The following is a 21,768-nucleotide window of genomic DNA, read 5'->3' as shown; positions in this document are numbered from 1 at the left end:
AAAAATAACAAATATGAATTTAAGCATTTTTCTCTTCAGCTATATTGGCAGAATAATAACATTACAATTAAAAACATTCATAGATTCTGAATATACTGACTATATAAAAAGCATTTTTGGTGGCTGATTCAGCTTTAAATAGTGAAATGACACTTTAAAAGTGAGAAAATTGTTTTAGATTAATAAGTATACTTCTTGAACTTCTATTACAATTTTAAGTTTCACCAAACTTGGTAACTTTTACAATTTGAATGTTTCTTATATTTTATATGTCTGCATTTCCTAGGTTCTGGAAAAGAAGTGAAATCATTAGAAAGGTGTTCTAAGCATGTTTCTAGCCTGAAGGGGAGCAGCAATCATCAGCAATCTAATAATAAAACTAGTATTCAAGAGGTGAGTTTTCTAGGAAAATTTTGCAGACCTAAGATGTTTGGAGAGTTTTAATAAGTAGTCAAACTTTTGGGTACTTATAAAACTCTCTGCATATTGAGAGTTTTTCATCACTATCAATATCTCATTGTCACCCCTTGATCCTGTGTAAAAAAGACATCTGTGTGGACTCGGAGCAAAATTTTCCCAACTCTGTTCCACGGTAATTCTACAGTATATTTATAGATCACTATCTCTTACACATACACACATGTGTGTAGACTTATACTTTTGCGACTTACTGGATTTAATTTTCTTTACTTGGCTGTAGTTTTTACTCAGAATTTATTATACTTTAAATGATTAGTGATTCTCCAACTAAATGATATATATGTACATTTTCAAAAAGTATTTGGGTACAGCACCCTTCTCCCAGAATGTCTTAAAATAACTAGCATTTAGCGGGGCCTATTTTGGGAAATGTTCTCTTAAGAGTATGGTGTTAACATGGCTGAGGTGATGAGTTGCGCTTCTGTATCAATCATGTAATATCTTGCCTCACAGAAGAAAGCCACATTTCTTTCCCTTGGAATAAAATAACATATTTGGATGTGTTTAATCTAGACCCCCAATCTACTGCTTGGGATCAATGCCACTTGATTTATAATATTAATGGCTAACATATCACATGCCCCCAGAGAGCCTTACGAAATTTTTTACTTATATTGATGTATTTAATTCCTGCAATAAGATTGTGAGAAAAGTAATGTTGTTAACATTGCTGAACTAGGAATCAATTCAAACTGTGTGACCCCACCACCCAAATTTCATGTTGTTTACCACTATTCTATACTGCCATTTGCCTTTCAGTGTATCATGTTTGATAGTTTAGAGGTAAAATATCATACAAATACTAATGGCCACAAGAATGTTTATATACGGTGTCAACCTTTATGACTACATTACTTAAGGAAAGAAACTAAATAATCAGAAGGATATCTCAATTATAAATCCAAGAAAGAAGTGAGGATACCAACATATTAAAACTGAGGCGGTAGGTTTATTGTTTTATTACTATTTATGAAAACACATTTTTCAAAGAAATATTTGGAAAATGATCATATTGTTAGAATGTACATGATCATTTATAAATTTTTTTCTTAAAATATCACCTCACATTTAACTCCTTCAAGATTAACTGATAAGCAGAGCCATGGATGCTACCTGTTCATGATTGTCTAATGATTTCACAAACATATGTTCTATCTTTTTCTTTGGATCCTGAGCTATTTGGGGGCATGCTGACCTTTTCTTACAATTATTTTGTTTTTTTGTCAGCCAATATGTTTAATGAAATACCAAATACTTAGTTGTTAATAAACACTTCTCTAAACCATTAATGTATGTAATTATGGCCAGAGGCAAAAATTAATATTTGAAAAAAACACCTGATACGGCATATATGGAAGTGGCTCAGTGCATGTTAGTGTTTGAAAATAATTTTTAACCTACAATAATTTATAAAAATATATTTATCTTTGTATAGTGAAATAATCTTTTTACATGCAAGTCATATAATAGGTGAGATTTTCTGGAAAAAATCCAAAGTACTCTAAATTTTAAGTTAAAGATAAATAAAGGAACTTAATGAAAAGTAATTATAGTTGAAAGTATAGCTGAAAAGCAGTTATAGTTCTCAAGACAACTGATGAATCAAACTTAGATTTTTAAAATTGAAAACAGCAAATGGAAATTTTTTTAAAAAGGAAAGCTTGTTACAGTGTCAGAAAATTCCTACTGTGTTTACTAATAGTTTTGTATTAGAATCGTTAGGTTAACAGAACTACACTTATAGTACTTTCTCATCATATGATTTACCATTTGCCTCCTTTAAATTTGAAGAGTTTATGCTATGCCTGATTAAAACTTATAAAACAAAGCAGGGCACAGTGGTGCATTCCTATAATCCCAGCTACTCGGGAGACTGAGCCCAGGGGGGATCACTTGAGCCCAGGAGTTCAAGACCAACATGGGCAACATAGCGAGACCCTGTCTCTTAAAAAAATGGAGATAAATATATTAAATAAGTAAAGTACATTTATTAAGATGAGCTCTATTTTTCTGCACCTGCAGAATCAAGGCAGAATACAAAATAAAGTTAATAAAATAGTTGGTATAAAAAAACATATTCTGTTTAAATGCCCTTTCATATGCTTTGGTTTTTTAAGTAAAGTAACAATTTGAGAATTTAAAATCAATGTAAACAACTTATTATTTAAATGTTATTTCTTTTGTCTTACTGAATTAGAGCACCACTACATAACTTTGTACAGACGTAACCATTTTAAGGCTATATGGTTCTGTATGAACCATGGTTAGGGAAAAATCAGTCACTTTCTCTTAATATCCTTAGGAATGTTGGCAATAATAAGAATTTTACATTCTCTTGTTCTAATTACAGAAAATAAAAACAGTAATGGTTTCTGTATACTAATTCATATTATGTCAAAATAATTTTATTGCTCATAAACCAAATTAATAATCTAGTGTTTTATTTTACTCCTGAATATTAACTAAGTTGGAATCTTATTGTGATATGATAGTTTTCCTTTGGAAATTCATAAACTCGTTGAAGGCAATTTCAAAGCAAGAATTAAGAATATAACCTTGATTTCTACTTGGGCAGAAGTTGGCAGCAGTTATGGTGGTACTGAAATTCTCCAGATGTTTTTAATGAGAGCTATTAATTCTTTATTCTCTAATGACATTAATTGTTCAATACAGAACACGAAAGATATGCCCTCTGAGAAAGAAGATGCAAAGTCTGCTGTATGAGAACAGATTTCTTTCTGCAACTTAAAAACTTATAACTATTGAGATATATGTATCTTTAGAAACAATTGGGTGTGTTCAAAAAAAAGTGGCAAGTTGTATGGCTTACATTTAGATAATAAGAAAAGTTATTCATTTCCATATCTCTTATAAAACATGTTGTACATTGAATTGTTCTTAACCTGTAAGTAGTAACAAATACATTTTATGATATCTATGTAGAAAAAAAGAAGTGTCTGAGGTGTTTCGGAGGCTTCTAAATTGTTTCTATTTGTATTGTAAGATGAATATTCATAACTGCCTAGTGACAACATTTTTAGAAAAAATCTTTCAATTTCATATCATTCTTTAATCCAGTTAAGTATATATTTATTTCTCCTGAATGTACTTGCTACAGAACAACTTCCCTTGCATGAGATATCTCTCGAGATACAGATATCTCAAGAAGTTATTTTTAAGCATGCATATACAGAAAATAAGTTATTATTTATTAAACTCTAAGTAATGCTGCACATATAAAATGCAATTTTATTTCATTTACTAAATAACATTTTTAGTTTTTTAAAAAAAAATTTTGTAGGGAAAATCCAGGTTGTTATATATTTTGTTTCTACAATGAGTAATTGGTGGGGATGATATTTGAACTCTGGTTTTTAATAGGAGATCTTATGCCTTTTCTTCTACAGAATTCTGCTTTCCTTTCCACAATTTTATGCTAATTAGGAAATCCACAATTTTATGCTAATTAGGAAATCCACAATTTTATGCTAATTAGGAAATCCAGAAATTCACAATTACGTTTACTAGTGAATCATATTTGCTCACTGATGAAATATATATTCAGTGTCTATTGTGTGTAAAGTCATGTATTAGAGGACAGGAAAAAAAAATAAACCAGGGCACTGTGATATACAGGCATTTTGGGGGGAGGGTCAATAAATGATTTTCTTTTACAATTTGTTTTTTAATTTATGTATAATAGATGTACATAGTTTTCGGGTACATGTGATAATTTCATATATCAGATAATTTGTAAAGATCAAATTATTGTACTTGGGATATCAATCACCTCAAATATTTGTCCATTCTTTTTGTTAGAAACATTCTAATTATTCTCTTCTAGCTATTTTGAAATGTACAATGTAGTAAATGTAGTCATTCTAATGATATAACACTTCATCTTATTTCTTCTGTCAAACCATGCATTTGTACCTGTTAAGGAACAAATGCCACTTTTTCTTCCCAGCCTCTGGTAACCACCAATCTATCTTCAATCTAACCACCAATCGATCTTCATGAAATTCACTTTTTTAGTCCTCATACAGAAAGTGAGAACATGCGGCCGGGCGCGGTGGCTCACGCTTGTAATCCCAGCACTTTGGGAGGCCGAGGCGGGCGGATCACGAGGTCAGGAGATCGAGACCACGGTGAAACCCCGTTTCTACTAAAAATACAAAAAAAAAAAAATTAGCTGGGCGTGGTGGTGGGCGCCTGTAGTCCCAGCTACTCCGAGAGGCTGAGGCAAGAGAATGGCGTGAACCCGGGAGGCGGAGCTTGCAGTGAGCCGAGATTTCGCCACTGCACTCTAGCCTGGGCGACAGAGCAAGACTCCGTCTCAAAAAAAAAAAAAAAAAAGAAAGTGAGAACATTCAATATTTGTCTTTCTGTGCTTGGCTTATTTCACTTAGCATAATGACCTCCAGTTCTGTTTATGATGAAGCAAATGACAAGGTTTTAGTCTTTTTTTTTTTAATGGCTGAATAACATCCATTGTGTTTTTTAAATGGCTGAATAACATTTATTGTGTACCATATTTTCTTTACCTATTTATTCATTGATGGAAAATAGTTTGATTTTATATTTTAGCTACTGTCAATAGTGCTGCAATAAATGTGGGAGTGCAGATGTCTTCTCCATGTGCCAATTTCTTTTCTTTCAGGCACATACCTAGCAGTGGGATTGTTGGATCATATGGTAGTTCTATTTTTATATTTTTGAGGAACCTCCATGCTGTTCTGCACAGGGACTGTACTAATATACATTCCCACCAACAGTGTATGAGGGGTCCCCTTTTTCCGTATTCTCACTTGCATCTGTTTTTGCCTGTAAATCATCTCACTCAAAAGGAACAATTTTTAATCATGAATAACTCTCTGGAGTGCTGACCTTGTATTAAAATCTGAATAACAAAAGGAAAAATCTGAGGAAAACGTTTTAGGTAGGGGGAACAGAAAATAAAAGACCCTGAGGCTGGAACTAGCTTAACTCATAGACGAGTAAAAGGAAGGCTGGTATGATTAGAGCACAACAAGCGATTGGATGAGTGGTTAGAAGTGTGAAAGGAGAATCGGCAGAAGCAAATAATGTAAGGCCATTGTAGGTCACTCTATGGAGATGGAATTTTGTAGGTGAAAAGCAATTTAAATAATGTGATTTGTAGTTTTAGTATATGTGGAGAACAGATTGCAGATATCAAGAATGGAATAAGTGATTCCAGCCAGGAGATTTTATCTTTCCCCCTAATCCAGGTGAGATACAAAATTTATTGCAATTTTAAATCACATTTGAAACTATAATTCTGAAACAAATGTTTCCCATGTAGGTATTCTCTCTCTCTTTAGTGTCTTAGATTAATACAATGTCAAGTATAGCTACATAGAGTTTCATCTCTAGTCAGTGTAACAAGGGGTAATCATGTAACCATTTCATAAGCTTCAAAAATATTATTAATAAATGTTTTTTGAGGCACTCAACAAAAGTTTTACACTATAAAACAATTCTTGAAATGTAAAAATTTTCGTGTAGTACATAATTATTTAAAATTTTTCATCTGAAAATATGTTTTTGAAAAAATAGCTCCTTAAATGGTTTTGGTTTATCAGTTTAGGCCGCTAACCAAGTAAGAACTCAAGAGTCTAAGACACTTAAAAATCCTAAAGAGAAGCAGAAGGAAAGAAAATCCAAAGATAAGTTTGTAGATGCTACCTTTTTACTTCATAGAGATAGAACCTTTCAATATCCAAAGTAGTGACTTTTGTGTTAGGAGTATGATAAACACTTAACCAATATACTCCTTCCTTGAAGAAAATGTATTTGATTTAGAAAAATAATATTGTAGTTTTTATTTATTAACAGAATAGTGAGAGTCAGAATTTATTGATTTGCATAAGATGATATACATTATATGATTATTTGGTTGTGTATTTTATAGCTTATTTTTATATTTATATTCATATACTATACATACATATGTTTTTAACAGAAATCTGTTTTGGGAAACCATATTTGGCTATAGGATGAAAATCTGTAGTTACATGATAGATACAGTTATTATATACGATAAATTTTCATTAGGAGGCAGAAATCCTTGTTTCTAATGGAATCAGCAGTTTTTTTCTAACTACCTAGATATACTACTTAGACTTAGTGGGCTCATCCACCCACTCGGCCTGGCAGGCTGCACTTGGCTCACGCTGCTGGCCTGGATCCTACACCTACCAAGAGTGAGCAGAGTGGCAAGGTGTATGTGAGAAAGCAAGCGTGGATTCTTGCCACTGCACACAGCCAGGCACACTGGCTGTGGTGGAGCAGGCAGCTCTAGGCACCAGCATAGATGCCAGCTCCCTGTGAGGCTTCCATGGCTGGCACCAGGGAACGTGGAGATGCCAGATGCTTGGAGATACCCAGGAACTGCAGAGTCTCAAAGAGGGTGTCATCATCCTGGATCAGGGAGCTTCTAGGTCTGGGCTCCCTGAGGCGCCACAGCTCTTCTCTCCTTCTCTCTTCTCACCTTCTTTTTGGCTGTAATGTGGCAAACAAGGGGTGTGTTTCAGCCCTGTTTGTGTTACAGCTCTTTCAGTCCCACCATTCGACAGGTCCTGAGTTCTTGTCCCTCATCCAGGAAAAATGAGGTACACGGACAGGTGAAGGGTGAGTTAGGCAAAGAGAAGCTTTATTGAGTGACCAAACAACTTGGAGGAAACCCACAGAGGGTAGCTCCTCTCTGCAGTTAGGGTGTCATGATGAGTGTGCATCTCTCAGCAGAGAAAAGACCCTGGAGTGGGTAGCTCCTCTTTGCAGGCAGGTCTTCCCATAGAGTGTTCAGCTCTCAGCAAAGAGAAGCCCTGGAGAGCGTAGCTCCTCTCTGCAGATGGTAGACCCAACATCTGCCCACCTCTCAGCAGAGAAGAGACCCTGGAGTGAGTAGCTCCTCTCTGCAGGTGGGTCATCAGGGTCCCCTCTTTGAGTCTCGCTGAGTCGGGGATTTTTATGGGCTTCAGAGGGGAAGAAGTGTGTGTTGATTGGTTCATGGCAGGCCATTGGTGGCCCCAGAAAAAGCACATTAAGTTCCCATTCTGGTCCGTCAACCTGGCCCGCAGGCCTCAGACTGTCCCTGGCTTGAAAGTGGAGTTTCACTGGGGACCTGATCCTTTCCACCCAGGAAGCTGTCTGCCTCCTGCAATCATCTAGGGCAACTCAAGCTGTTTGTGCAAGGGTGGTGGGGGCAGGTGCCTTCAGGCCAGCACTGAGCTGCCCTCAGCTCCCACCTTGGCCTCCCTCCTGTGCTCAGCACCCAAAGTCCTGAAGGGGCTGAGGAGGCAAAGGGCTGGCATGCCAGCACTGCCTTGAGCATGTGTACACCCGGTGGCATCATCTAGGCTCAGGCTCAACTTTGTTCTAAGATAGGAGTGGGTGCCAGAGTTAAGAGGCCAGGCAGCGGGAGCAGGCACTTCTGAACCTGTGGGAGCAGTGGGGGCTTCTCAGATCCCCAAGAGGGCAGAGATGCTTGAGTCCACAGCCATGGCTTTTGTGGCTGTAGCTGCACCCAGGAGGGCAAGGATCCTGCCTGTTGTCAGCTTACAAATTCTCTGGGAAGCATGCAGTCATAGCTACACCTACCCCACTGCAGCCAGTATCATGGCAGTGGCTGCTCCAGATGGGCCACAACTGCCATCAAGATAAACACTTTAATCAAAAGATAAACATAGGCCAGGCATGGTGGCTCACACCTGTAATCCCAGCACTTTGGGAGGCTGAGGCAGGTGGATCACTTAAGGTCAGGAGTTTGAGACCAGCCTGGCCAACATGGTGAAACCCAGTCTCTACTAAAAATACAAAAATTAGCCCAGCATAGTGGCAGGTGCCTATAATCCCAGCTATTCAGGAGAATCACTTGAACCCAGGAGGTAGAGTTTGCAGTGAGCCAAGATTGCACCACCGCACTCCAGTCTGGGCAACAGAGTAAAACTTTGTCTCAAAAAAAAAAACAAAAACAAGACGTTGCCAGATTGGGAGAAAAACACCAAAGAACAAACCTCAATTGTTTGCTATTAAGAAGAGATCCACTGAAAAAATAATGTTATGGATAGGCTGAAAGTAAAATAAATAGAAAAATTGTTATTAGAATAATAAGAACGATAAATTTGGTTATTGTAACATCAAAGCAGAATTAATGAAGAAATATTACTAAAGATGAAAGAGACATTTTAAAATGATAAAATATTTGGTCAATCAGAAATCCCTAACTATCTTAAAATATATAAAGCAAAAATAGATTTAAAAAGGAGAAATATGCACATTATCTTAACATTAAAATATTTTAACATGATAATCAAAAATTAATGGAGCAGCAAACATATATTCATTTCAAATATAGAAAATTATACAATAGTATTTGTCAATTTGATGTAGACCTCACCTACAAAATATATTATTCTCAAGTGTATGCGGGCCATTTGTCATAGCTCACAAAAGACATAAAACCTTCTTTATACACAAAATTTATATACATTCAAAGTTTGTGTATTTAGGTAGATGTATATACAGATGTGTATGTATATCATTTTACAAATTATAAAGAAAGAAAAAACTAATGAAAAATAAGCAAAATAATTAAAAAGCCACTTCACAAAAGATGATATTTAAGTGGCCAATAAGTTTATAAAATATACATTTAATAGAACTATTTTTAGGGAAATGCAAATGAAAATTACAATGAAATAACAGTATACTCTCACTAAGAGTGACAACTCCAAGTGATGGTGAAGATATTAAGCAATTAAAACACTCATACATGGGAGGTAAATTTTTACAACCATTCTGAAAGAACATCTTTTTGTCAGACTCTACTAAAATTTAACATCTTTCTATTCCTGTGATTCAAGAACACCGCTCTTATGAATATACTTAGGAGAATTGCATATACATATTAATTTCAACTTCATTTGTAGTTGCCCAAAACTGGAAACAATCCAGAGCTTATTAATAGAAGAATGGGTAACTAAATTGTGGCATACAAAAACAATTGATTAGGTCACAACAATAAAAAAAATCTACTGATGAACTCAAGAATATGGATGAACCTCACAGATGATATATTGGGCGACAGAATGCAGATGCACATAAGCCCATAGAGTGTTATTCTGTAAATATGGTGAAATTCAATTTAACAACAAGCAGAATTCATGGTGATACAAGTTAAAATAGAGGGTACGTATTTACGGGAAGCAACACAAGGGACCTTTCTGGAAATGTTCTATATTGATGTGGGGAGTTTTACATGTGTGGTGTTTACTAAACAATATTGACATTATTTCATGTTTCTATATTTATGCTAACCATCAATAAGAATTGAAATAATATATATTTACATATCAATCTCCATTTATATCTCCATCATTATTCTCTTTATCTTCTTTGTCTCTATCACAGTATTATTTATTAAAATGGAAAAGTACAAGATAAACTTGTTCATGTTCAATGGACAGAAGATTATATTTTCAATTTAGGGGAGACATTGTAATCTTCCACGTAACTATTTTTCTTCATTTTATTAGTTTTTGTATATTGTTTATATATTATATATTAAATTTAAACATGTATTTAATCTTACAATTTAAGGTTTATCACTCATTAATGTTAATAAATTATATCTCAGTCATTACATAATTTCACGTGTTATGCTTGCTTTTTTAGTACATTTATCCTTACTCTAACACATGTGATATTAACTTATCATTCTTGTTTTGTATTTATTTGCCATGGATACCTTTGTCTAAATACTTATTTTCAATCATTTTGATGCTTTGCATTAATGTGATTTTACTAAAAATGCATATATCTCAGTTTGTTTTTCTTAACTCAATCTGAAAATTTCCTTGGTCTCATTTACTCTCCTTTACTAATGTCAATTAATCTTAAGACTTCTATACTTGATCTGAGTTCTTTTGACTCACTTTAGTTATGATCGATGTTGACTGCCCCCTTTTTTTAACTTTACTTTCCCCACTTATTTTTACAAGCTTAAAAAAGCTGCTATTCAATCTCTCTCCTTCTGCCTGCTGATGTGGAAGTTCCTCTGTATTTTCTGTTCCATGGATGGTTACATTTTTCCTGACCTACAAATAAATATGACTCTAATCATATTTGAAAATAACAGCAGTTTTTTCTCCACTGATACTTTTTCCTATATGATGAGACTTGCTCTATTGTGTTGGCATTCAGTTGGCACTAAGCCCTCACTTGCACCCTCTCAATCTCAGCACCTGTTTGCTTCAGGTGCAAGAAGTCTTTTGATAGAAGGAATGATGGAGAAGACATTAACATTCAGGTCACATCTTCCTAATACATGTTGCAGGGTAGTTTTCAGTTTGAATTTGAAAATTTGATTATATTATCTCTCAAACTTAGACTTCCCATTTTGTATTATTTCCCATGGTATATTGAGGGAGAGGGTAAAGGGAAAGTGGGGAGACTTCATTATTACTTTCTGGAGATGCAGGGAGCACAAAGTAAAAGAAACTGTATAATTAGTTGCAATTAAAAAAATGCCAATATTTGTGAAATAAAATGAAATTTGGGTAGAAAGAGCAGTTAAAATCAGTATACAGTAGTCCCACCAGTCTGTAGTTTCACTTTCTGTGTTTCAAAAAAAGGTGACTACAGTACAATAAGATATTTTGAGAGAGAGGTGCCACATTCACATAATTTTTATTAGAGTATGTTGTTATAATTGTTTTATTTTATTATTGGTTATTGTTAATATCTTATTGTGCCTAATTTCTAAATTAAAATTTGTCATAGGTACATATGTTTAGGAAACATTGTACAGTATATATTGAGTTTGTACTAACGCTGGTTTCAGGCATCCACTGTGGATCTTAGAATGTATCCCTTGTGGATGAGGAGGGACTGCTGTATTTTGCAGTTCTTTGACAACTGTATATTAGCATTGGTCTAAAAATGCATCTAATTGTGTTCTTACATAGAGATGGTAAGCTCTGAGATAAGGGTGATAAGTTGTTTTTGACAATAAAATATGTTAAAATCTATGAAAGAACATTTTTAATTGCAAATTGACAAAATAGAATCATTACACATTATATTTAAAGATGTGATAATTATATGTAAGTTTTAGAATTTTACGGAATGATTTACATGGTTTCTAATGTACTTATCTTGGGATATAAATAAATTTCAAAAACTTGTGTTTTGTTCATAATATTTTGAATATTTATTTCTCAATGAATTACCTTGCATTTACTCGCATTTAACTTGTATTCTGCCTTTTTGACTATGCTTTCTTTTTTTTACTCTGCTTGTTATTTTATTATCTTTTTCTAATCTTAGAAAGTTTAGAATCATTTGCTATTTTGACAATTTCATTCTTAATATAATTTCCTGTTTCTTTTCCTTTTTCTCATTCTTCTTCTCCTCCTCCTTCTTCTTTTTTTTTTTCTTCCTTTGAAGATCCGATATTGGTAAAAGTATGCTGAAAGTAAACTTACGTGATAACCCAGCTTCTCACAATAGGAGTGGAAGTGTGACCAGGTTGATTTGCCAGAATATGGTACGTACTTGCTATGAATGAGAAATTGGGAAATGGACTTTTGATCTAGCCAGTATCAGTGCAAATACCATTTTGCTATGTGCTAGAATGTTTGCCAGTTATTTAAAAGTGTCTGAACAGAACCATAGGCTAGGAATATTAAAAATCCCTCTGAATTTTACAGGAATCTTGCCCCTATCAATTGGTAATATCAGCAGCTGTAGGACAGATTGACTTGACCAAATAACTATCAACACTACAGCTTTGTCTTATGCTTCCTCTGGCCATCTATGTGAAGAAATCTGTAACCTTTGCTTGTGCCTAATGGCATCTTTCCATCACACACATCCATTGCTTATTATAATTATCATTTTATCAACAACCTAGAAAGAGCAAAGTTCTGGAAGAGCAATATCTTAGGTCGATCTTTTCTCTGATCTAAGACTTGGCACAATGAAACTTTCTCTTTGGCTGTTTTTGGAACTATGATGTTTTTGCTTGAGCTATTTTAATATGAATCTTATCTTTCTTAATAATATTATTAGGTTTCTTAAGAGGATGTGCATATCAACTGTAGTCTTTTGAAGATTTTTGTTCAATAACTTAAATTTATTGAATGCTTATTTATATGTATTATTATTACTTGAAATAATCACATCATGCTCCTTAACAAGTTGAAGAAGAATTTTATTTTTCTCTGGAGTTTTGTCAGTTTTTTCCCCAACTTGTTTTCTTTAAAAAAAAGTGTGTTCCAAAATAATTTATATAAATTTTGAATTTGTGTTTTGGAAAATTCAATTGAAACTCCAACAAATCTTATATTCCAAGTAGCATTTCTGAGGTAAAAATGTTGGTGTATTTTTTCAAAAATTTACCAATTGTTCTAGTCAGATAGTTTTCTCTTTATAAAGTTTGTTTTGCAATAGAGATTTCTTACCAAAAATGATATTTGACAGTTCAGAAAGCTAATATTTTCAACCAATTATTTCTGAGTTTTGTTGTCTTTTCTTTTATTATCTAGATTATATTAATTCTCCAGTTGTATATATTTTGATCTATGAATTTATATTTGATTAAAACTTAGGCTTCATATGTAGTGTTGATGTTGTCTTGCCCATTAATAAAATTGAATGAAATGTTATAAGTTCTCTCGGGTACAAGTCAGTTTTAATGTGTTATATTCTAAAAGTGTTAGGGATTATATTTTAAGTAATTTTTTTCAGAAAATTTTAAAATTTATGGGAAAAGTCTAAAATTTTGCTGTAAACATTTAAGGATAATTACTTTTAATCACAAGGACAAAAAACAAAACACCGCATGTTCTCACTCATAGGTGGGAATTGAGCAACGAGAACACATGGACACAGGAAGGGGAACATCACACTCTGGGGACTGTTGTGGGGTGGGGGGAGCGGAGAGGGATAGCATTAGGAGATACAACTAATGCTAAATGACGAGTTAATGGTTGCAGCACACCAACATGGCACATGGATACATATGTAACAAACCTGTACGTTGTGCACATGTACCCTAAAACTTAAAGTACAATAATAAAAAATAAAAATAAATTAAAAAAAGAATTTCTCAATCATTGTCATGGCAGATTTTTTTTCTCATTCAAGACTGCTTTATTCTAAAAAAGCACCTTCATATTATATTTTACATTATAATAAATAATTTGAAAAACTTATCTCTAAAATTTTTCTTTAGTTTGTTTTCCTAAATACATACTTTTACATTTGATCAGTTAAGCCAAACAGCAGCTAGTGGGGAGAGTATGAGGTGATAATCTACCTAATGAGGGGCTTTTCCTTTTGTAGTAGATGTGAATAATTTAATAGAAAATTAGCTGATAATATATCTATAAGTTACTTTGTTTGTCTGGTATGACAAAATTTCTAAAAGTAATAAATATTTATGCTCCTGGAACTCCAAGGTAAAAGGCATTCCAAGAGATGTCCTGCAAAGTCTTTTTCTAACTTCTCAGGCAGTCCCCAGGCCAAACATGCTGCTCTTCCCAAGGGTCATAGACTAAAGACTTACAGCACACACTGACTCCTCTGTTACGACTTTCATCCATTGCAGTTCATGAAAAGTTGTGCCAACTTTGAGATAATGAGAACGTTTCTTTGTGTAATGTTTTTCATGTAAAAACACTAAATAAATAAATATGCGATGCTTTGATATTACTGTTTTAGGCAAAGATATCCTCTCCACTTCACTCAACCATAATTTTTAGTCAGAATATATCATAAGGAAGAAATTTGGGTTTTCCAGCTTGTTGCTTTGTGTACATATCCAAGCTGCAAATACTGATGTAATATGACACTTCAGAGTGAAATAGCATTTATGCCATGTTCACATGGCTTAAAGCATGCTTACCTTTAGATTTTGTTTTATGCAACAGGTTATTTTCTTGTGCTGTAACTTTTTTAGTACAATTTTAGCGAAAAATGAGTCTGCAAAGTTTTTTACTATTAATAAAAAAGTGCTGTAGAAAGAAGAATGTCCTTCCAAAGAATAACTCCCTTACAGCTCTCCTCTACCAACAACAATCTTTTCTCTTTCTCGTTTAGAAAATATAATAAAACTTTGTTATATTTTATGACAATCCATATGTATTTAATTTCAAATTGTTGTTTATTCTTTATGCAAACTTTTTTTAAAGTAAGATAGTTTTTATTCCTATCTATGAAAATTGTTTATGTGTTTTGAGTTAGGATTAAACACATCATAATTTTTTTGAATGTTTTAGAATATTCAGTATGAATGTTGAAACCTATTAATATTACATAGTACTTATTTGATAAATAATTCACTTTTATTAATTGTTTCATATTTGGCTATTTGAAATTGTCTTTTAGTTGTAACTGCACTCCAATATTCATTAGCTACCTTTTTTTAATTTTAAATTTTTTACTTGTTTTCAAAACTTTCACTTTTCAAAGATTTGAAAGTCTTCTGTATATTCAATATAAATATTCCTCTGCTGCCAGATTTGCATGATCAAATGGCATTGAGAAGGCAATGTTTGCCTAGGCTAGAAATGATTGCTCCTTAGACAAAGGACATGTATAATCATTTAGAGAAAGATCAAATGGAAAGTTTAACAATTTAGAATTGAGAAACTTTAAGGTTACTTAGACTACAGAGAAGTTTTTATCAGGAGGAATATTTTAAAAAATAATTATTTCTGAACCTCCTTTCTGCTCATTCAGTATTACAGTAATATCTTTCAGGAATGCCTCTCAATAGATGTATATGAGTGGAATTAAGCTGTTATAGACCTAAAGTTTAATTTTGTGTGTGTTTGCTCAAAAACAGGCAAGAGTACTGAATTGTGTACATTATTAACTAAAAAGTAGTAAGAGCAAAGATGCTTGTCTCTTTCTTCCCCTCTTAAATCTTCATCATCTACAACAGTGTCTGGCATATAGTGTTTATTGAATGAATATTTTTCTCAGTATACTATTTTTATAACTATTTCTAATTATATATTACATTAAGATAGGCAACAGTAATAGCATTTTACATGGGAATTCCCTTTATATCACAATAAATATATTAACATATAATTTTTACATTTTGGACTCATATTTACAAGATAAATATTATTACCATTTTAAAAGAGTGAAAAATTTAAAAATTTTCATTTGTTCATGATAATAGAGCTATTGTCTTTATAAATAGGCCCAGGAAGCAATTATATTTATTTGTCATTTAATATTCTTTTCTCTGTGCTTAAGTATCTCTTCTGTGATAAGTTCTCATCTCCAACTGGTATTATAAATGTCTTTTATGCTTTTTACTTCAAATCCAGTCCCAACACTTAATCTCTGCAAATTTTCCCACTGCAGTTGGAACCTTTTACTATCTGATTTCAACTCAGTTTAGGTGGCTGGAATCTAATTAAATTCAAATTTATAATGCATCTGTTAGATGCTGAGCTCTGTCCTAGAAACTGAGGGCTCTGTAGTTGAAGAGGCATTTGGGGAGACTCATATATACATAAATGACTCTAATATATGAAAGTCTTTGTTCAGTGTTGTAAAACAGCTGTCAACAAAGCCCTCTACTAAAACACAGGGAGCAATTAATTTGAGTGAGAAAGAAAATAGAGAAGGCTTCATTTTCAGATTTTGAGATGACATGTGTAATGAGTATGATATAATATGGTATATATCACGCACATGAAAATAATTTTGAAAATAAGTGTACTTAAGTCTTTTCCAAAGCCCAATATACGATTCAGTATTCCCAGTAGCGGATCTTTGAATTTTAATAATTTCAGAAAACAAATGAGATTTTTCAGTATTTTTAAATTAATTTACGTTTATCCCTCTCTAGTTTGCTTGACTTGCACTTATATTGGATATATTTATTGGTTTCAAAGTATAGGTGGGGAGGATATAATAAATAAATAGAAAACCCTGCCAAAAGTCATTATATGGCATCCAACAAAATATATATTATCTCATAGAATCTACAATGGCCAGAGTCTTGGGTTATTTACCACATCTTCTTCTTTGTTGTTGTTTGGTTTGTTTTTTAGCTGACACAGACAGAAAGAAGAAGATAAGACCTACATCTCTTGGAGGAAACAATTAGTGATTTGGCCTCTGTGCTGATCTGAATCGGGTGAAGAATGTAGGGAAGATAATTTGAATCTGAATTGGGTGAAGAATGTAGGGAAGATAATTTGTCTCATTGGTTTTTCTGTTTTTAAATTTTTATTAAAACACTCAATGATTTACTTATGTGTTTTCTATTCTGTTCAATAAGATTGTTCAGTTTTCTCTAGGTGCATACCATTTTAAATAATTTGGCAGTTCTTCATGGTAGAGCTTATTCTCATTAAGTGCTTTTGTCAGTTATCAAATAAATTATATGCTTCTTAATGTAATGTCCTTTGGAGGTCAAATGGTTGTCAAATGAATTCTTTTATCGTCTAAATAATATGTCCTCATAATTTAAAATTTATTTTAGTGGCTAACCACAAAATCACATTAATTGATTATTTCAATATTTGCAGTGCTTGAAAACAATTGCTATAGAGAATGTCAATCAAACACAATATTCTTTGGAAGAATTATGAGGCAAAAGCAGCTACTCTTCTCCAGTGATTGCATTTATTATTTATTTGTAATTTAATTTTAAGATAGTTCCATGGGAAACAGTTATTCATTCTAACAAAGAGTAGACAGAATCATAAATAATATAATGCACTAAATTCTGTGCATATTTTAAAATATTTAAGCACATAAAGCAAAATGAGTTTAATATACTTCTATGTATGTATATTACTATGAGGTTTACATTAATAGAACACTTTGCTCTTTATATATAATACCTATTTCCATTATATACCCTCTTTTAGAAATATTAAATGACAACTAGCTCTGCAATTTTTGTCTCATGGCATTTTTTTCTGATGGAGTGTAATTTCTTTAGCAGTATAATGCTATGCAGTGTTTCCTGTGTATTATTTTAGGAAAAAAATTTTAATGTTTTAAATGTCATTTAAAATGACTCATTTTAAAGGCTCTGTATTATGAATAATCCTATGCCAAAATTGCATGCTTGTCAAAGAGTTGTGCTACTATAATATGTATATCTCTACATTTGTATGCATTAAAATGTTTCATTTTCACAATTTTATTAGTGATGAATGTTTTTGATTAGGCATTTCCACAGTCAGGTATACAAGGTCCATTGCCTCTTCTTATTCTGTTTCTTGTTTGCTATAAATATCCCAAGACTATGAATTTAAACATTTATAGTTGCAGATTTCTTTGTTGTATTTTTTTAGTTTCAAGTTGTTTCAAGTTTTCCCTCTCTTGATAATTTGGTTTTAATGCATGAATTGCAAATACATTTCTGACTTCTAATATTCATAGTAGTATAGTGTTTTGCTGTATGTAAAATGGAAGTAATTATTTGATATTATATCTATATATAAAATATGTAATATTTAGATTTTTATGATTCAAAGTAATATTTTGTGAAAAATGTAAAGACTTCTTTATGTCAAAGGAAGAAAACATTAAGCAGACTTTTTGCTCATTTCAGTCAACAGAATTTGTGATGAACTTGTTCCACGGAGAGGAAAAGAAGGTAAGAGATGGCTGAACTATATCTGGATAATTTATTGAAAATAAATGAATGGAAATGTAGACATTAAATTAATAAAAATGTGAGCAGATAAATAAAAAAAATTGTTTATTTGATCTCCTGTACCTCATTCCCCACTCCTAATTTCTAGAGAGACTAGTGAGAACTTTCTCGTATTATTCTTAAAAAATGAGATGGAATTCAGTCGAATGACATATAGAATGCTAATTGACAATCATATTCAAAATAAAATTCACAAAGAAATCAATACATGTCAGTTATTTGGGCCATTCTAAGCTACCATGTATTTCCTTTTCCTGAATACAAATTTAAGTATGAAAAAAAATACATGAAATACAAAGGCTTCTCACTTCTTAAGTCATACAAATGTTTAATGTTTATTTCAAACAGTTGCATTTTCTGAAAATACCTTTATCAATAAGATTTTCAGGTAAGTTTTTATTAAAATGCTACAAAAATCTACTGCAATGGTAACTTATCCATGTAATTTTGTTATATTGGAGAAAACGATTTTTATCAAATTATCCAGAATTACTTGAAGTGAATGCTAGGTTCTTGGTTTTAACGTAATTCAGAAAAGAGAAAGGTATCTTTAGAATTAAATAATAAAACGGTGCAGGGAATATACTTAACAATATTTCTCAAATGTGTTAAATCACTTGCTAACTTTTCTTTTGTGGAATATCTAATAGTTTTATTTTTGTTTCACCCCATGCCAGTATGAATCTGAGTTAGGAAAAACATGGTTAGTGATATTTGAATATTTTTGTTTTCAATATCATCCAAGGCTCTTCCAACATTTTGTGAATAAATACAAAGAAAATTAAGTTATTTTTGAACTACCATGTCAATAACATACCTAGAAAACTTTTTTCAATCAATTTAAAATGTTAAAGTTTCCATGAATGTTACTGAAATTACCCTATTCCTAATGTTAATATTGTTAATAACAGTGATAATATTAATACTGTTTAAAACGTTAATGATATTATATCACATTAATACAAAAACAATGCAACAAATATAGCTTGTTTTTCATGAAATGATACTAAAATTTAAGCTGGAACAGAGGGTTTTGGCATTTGTTAAAATAATAAATAAAAGCATATTTTTTAGTCTTCACAGTTTCTATTTTATGTAAATGTTAGATCAAGTCAACAAAACTCTGTAAAGAAAGGGTTAATTTTATTGTATGGGGGACTTCAATCATAATAGTGTGGTCTACTGATAATAGAATTGTATATGCAACATTTCTAAGCAAAGTAAAAATGAAGAATAACATATGATATACTTTGAAAGAAGAAGAGTTTAGGAAACTACTGCAAGCAAATAAGCTTTAATAAAGGTTATTCCTGCATGTAACAACACAATTAAAGATCAGCAATTTCAGTAAGTGGCATAATCAATATCGTTATTTGTTTGCTAGGCACCAAAGACTTTAAATACATTAAAAAAATTAAACAGGTGCTTTGGTATTCACTGGGAAAATAATTTCAAAAACACTTTTTCTATTAAGTAATCTCTTGCTTTGGTACACTCAGTTATAATGTCCAAATAAATCCACAATTCTATAAAGTCAAGTATTATCTTCTTTCGGAGAATGGAAGAATAAATATACCAAATAAACTCACCCTACAATTTTCACTATTCAGAATATGTATGAGCTACTAAAAGATGCATATAAAATTACTATACAGAGTTGGATATGTAAATAAACATGATAGAGTTTAATAAAATCACAAAAGCAAGTTTTAGAATAGTTGAAGATCCGTTTAAAATACATTTGTCTTAACCAAAAGAGTTCCTGCTTCCACAGACACATATAAAGAATACTTTGTGGCCAAATACACATACATTGACAAACACACATCACGCAAACACAAACACATGCATGCACATACACACACACAATTAATGCAACTTTTTTGCACATTACCATTTAATACATTTTGAATATTTAGTGATGACTATATTTGTATATTTAAAATGTCAATTATAATGGAACATAATGGGTTCAATAAAGGCGAGATAGTAGAAATATTTGAGTTGTATTGTCATGAGTATTTCTTTAAAATAATAATTGAATATTTTAATATGAATCCGCCTACTACTTGCTCACATGATTTTTACATAGTTTGTGATATGTGTCCCCAATCAAATCTTATCTCAAATTGTAATCCCATGTGTCAAAGAAGGGACCTACTAGGAGATGATTAGATCACAGGGGCTGTTTCCCCTATGCTGTTCTCATGATAGCCAGTGAGTTCTCACAAGATCTGATGGTTTAAAGTGTATAGATTTCTTCTCTCTCTCTCCTGCCTTGCCATGGTAAGATGTATTTTGTTTCGCCTTCTGCCGCAATTGTAAGTTTCCTGAGGAGTCAATTACACCTCTTTTCTTTTAAATTACCCAGTCTCAGATAGTTCTTTATAGCAGTGTGAAAATAGACTAATACAGTTTGCATCTCAACATATCATCACATGGTCAGTTAGAAAAAGTAAAATAAATTAAGATGTGCTCAATTATATAGGCAGTCTTATGTATGCAATTCAGTAGACAGGTTACTGAAAATTTTACAGAAAATAGGTAACAGCATTTTGGTCCCAAGTTTTTTTGATAAATTAATCATTTTGATCCTGTTGGCCATCTTTAATTTGATCCCCAATTTCCTTTCAATGTTAATATTTTACAGTTTGACTCTCATGATAGTTCATCACTTTCTTCCTTTATGCAAATATTTATTATGGACCTTTAATGTTTTGGGAATATTTCTAACCCTATACTGGTGAACAAGATGGATAAAGTATATACCATCATGGAACATACATTTAAGTGTGGGGCAAACAAACATAATTTTCTGTGTCTCTGTTACAAAGTCTTTTTTATTTGTTCGTTTCTTCTTTTCCCTTCTTTTCTTTTCTTTATTCAACCCTTTACAAATGTAAAAACCATTCTTAGTTCATGGGCCATACAAAAAAATAGGTTATAGGCCATATTTGGCACAACAGGCTGTAGTTTGCCAACACTTGTTACAGTTCAATGGTGTCACAATGTTTGGTTTTGGTTGTCATTATAAAGATAGGGAAAATTATTGGCAAAGGGACAAATATGTCAGACATCCTATGAATAATAGAACAATCTCAAAAAATAAAGATTATAATTGAATGTCCAGTAAGACTTTGAGTTATCCTAATGCCAGTCATTAAAGTGAAATATTTGATAATAGTGACATGCATCAAAATACAACTTTATCTTAGAAATTAACACAAATTATGTTTGCAAGATTTTAAAATTCATTAAAATTTCTAAGAATAAAACTAAGAATAGTATTTTTTGTTGCTGTTATTAGGAGTCATTACTAAAAATTGTTCATCAGAAACTGCATATGGAAATCAATTTACAAATACGATGTACTTGCATCAGTCTGCATTTATAACTATCACATTCAGTATAATTTTTTTAAGAATAAAATTATATTTTTTGTTTCTTCTAATATTCTATTATTTTATCTTAAATTACTCTTGTTTTATTTTCCTCTATGTAACAGTCAAGAAATCATATGCACACCCACCTACACATACAGGCAAAGGCAATTATAAGTATTTTAT

General features: G+C 32.2%; 1 long non-coding RNA gene across 1 annotated transcript in view; it reads left to right on the top strand.

Annotated features, from left to right (window-relative positions):
* LOC129488145 (uncharacterized) overlaps positions 1–21,768 on the top strand; it is a 521,486-nt gene that overhangs the window by 451,282 nt on the left and 48,436 nt on the right. The window contains exons 9-12 of the long non-coding RNA XR_010122386.1: positions 287–393; positions 11,950–12,049; positions 16,581–16,675; positions 18,098–18,142. This is a non-coding gene — a long non-coding RNA (uncharacterized lncRNA). The remainder of the gene's footprint in view (positions 1–286; positions 394–11,949; positions 12,050–16,580; positions 16,676–18,097; positions 18,143–21,768) is intronic.

The sequence above is a fragment of the Symphalangus syndactylus genome, chromosome 8, assembly GCF_028878055.3.
Source record: "Symphalangus syndactylus isolate Jambi chromosome 8, NHGRI_mSymSyn1-v2.1_pri, whole genome shotgun sequence".
NCBI classification, from domain to species: Eukaryota; Metazoa; Chordata; class Mammalia; order Primates; family Hylobatidae; genus Symphalangus; species Symphalangus syndactylus.
This window is presented reverse-complemented; position numbering and strand designations above follow the sequence as displayed.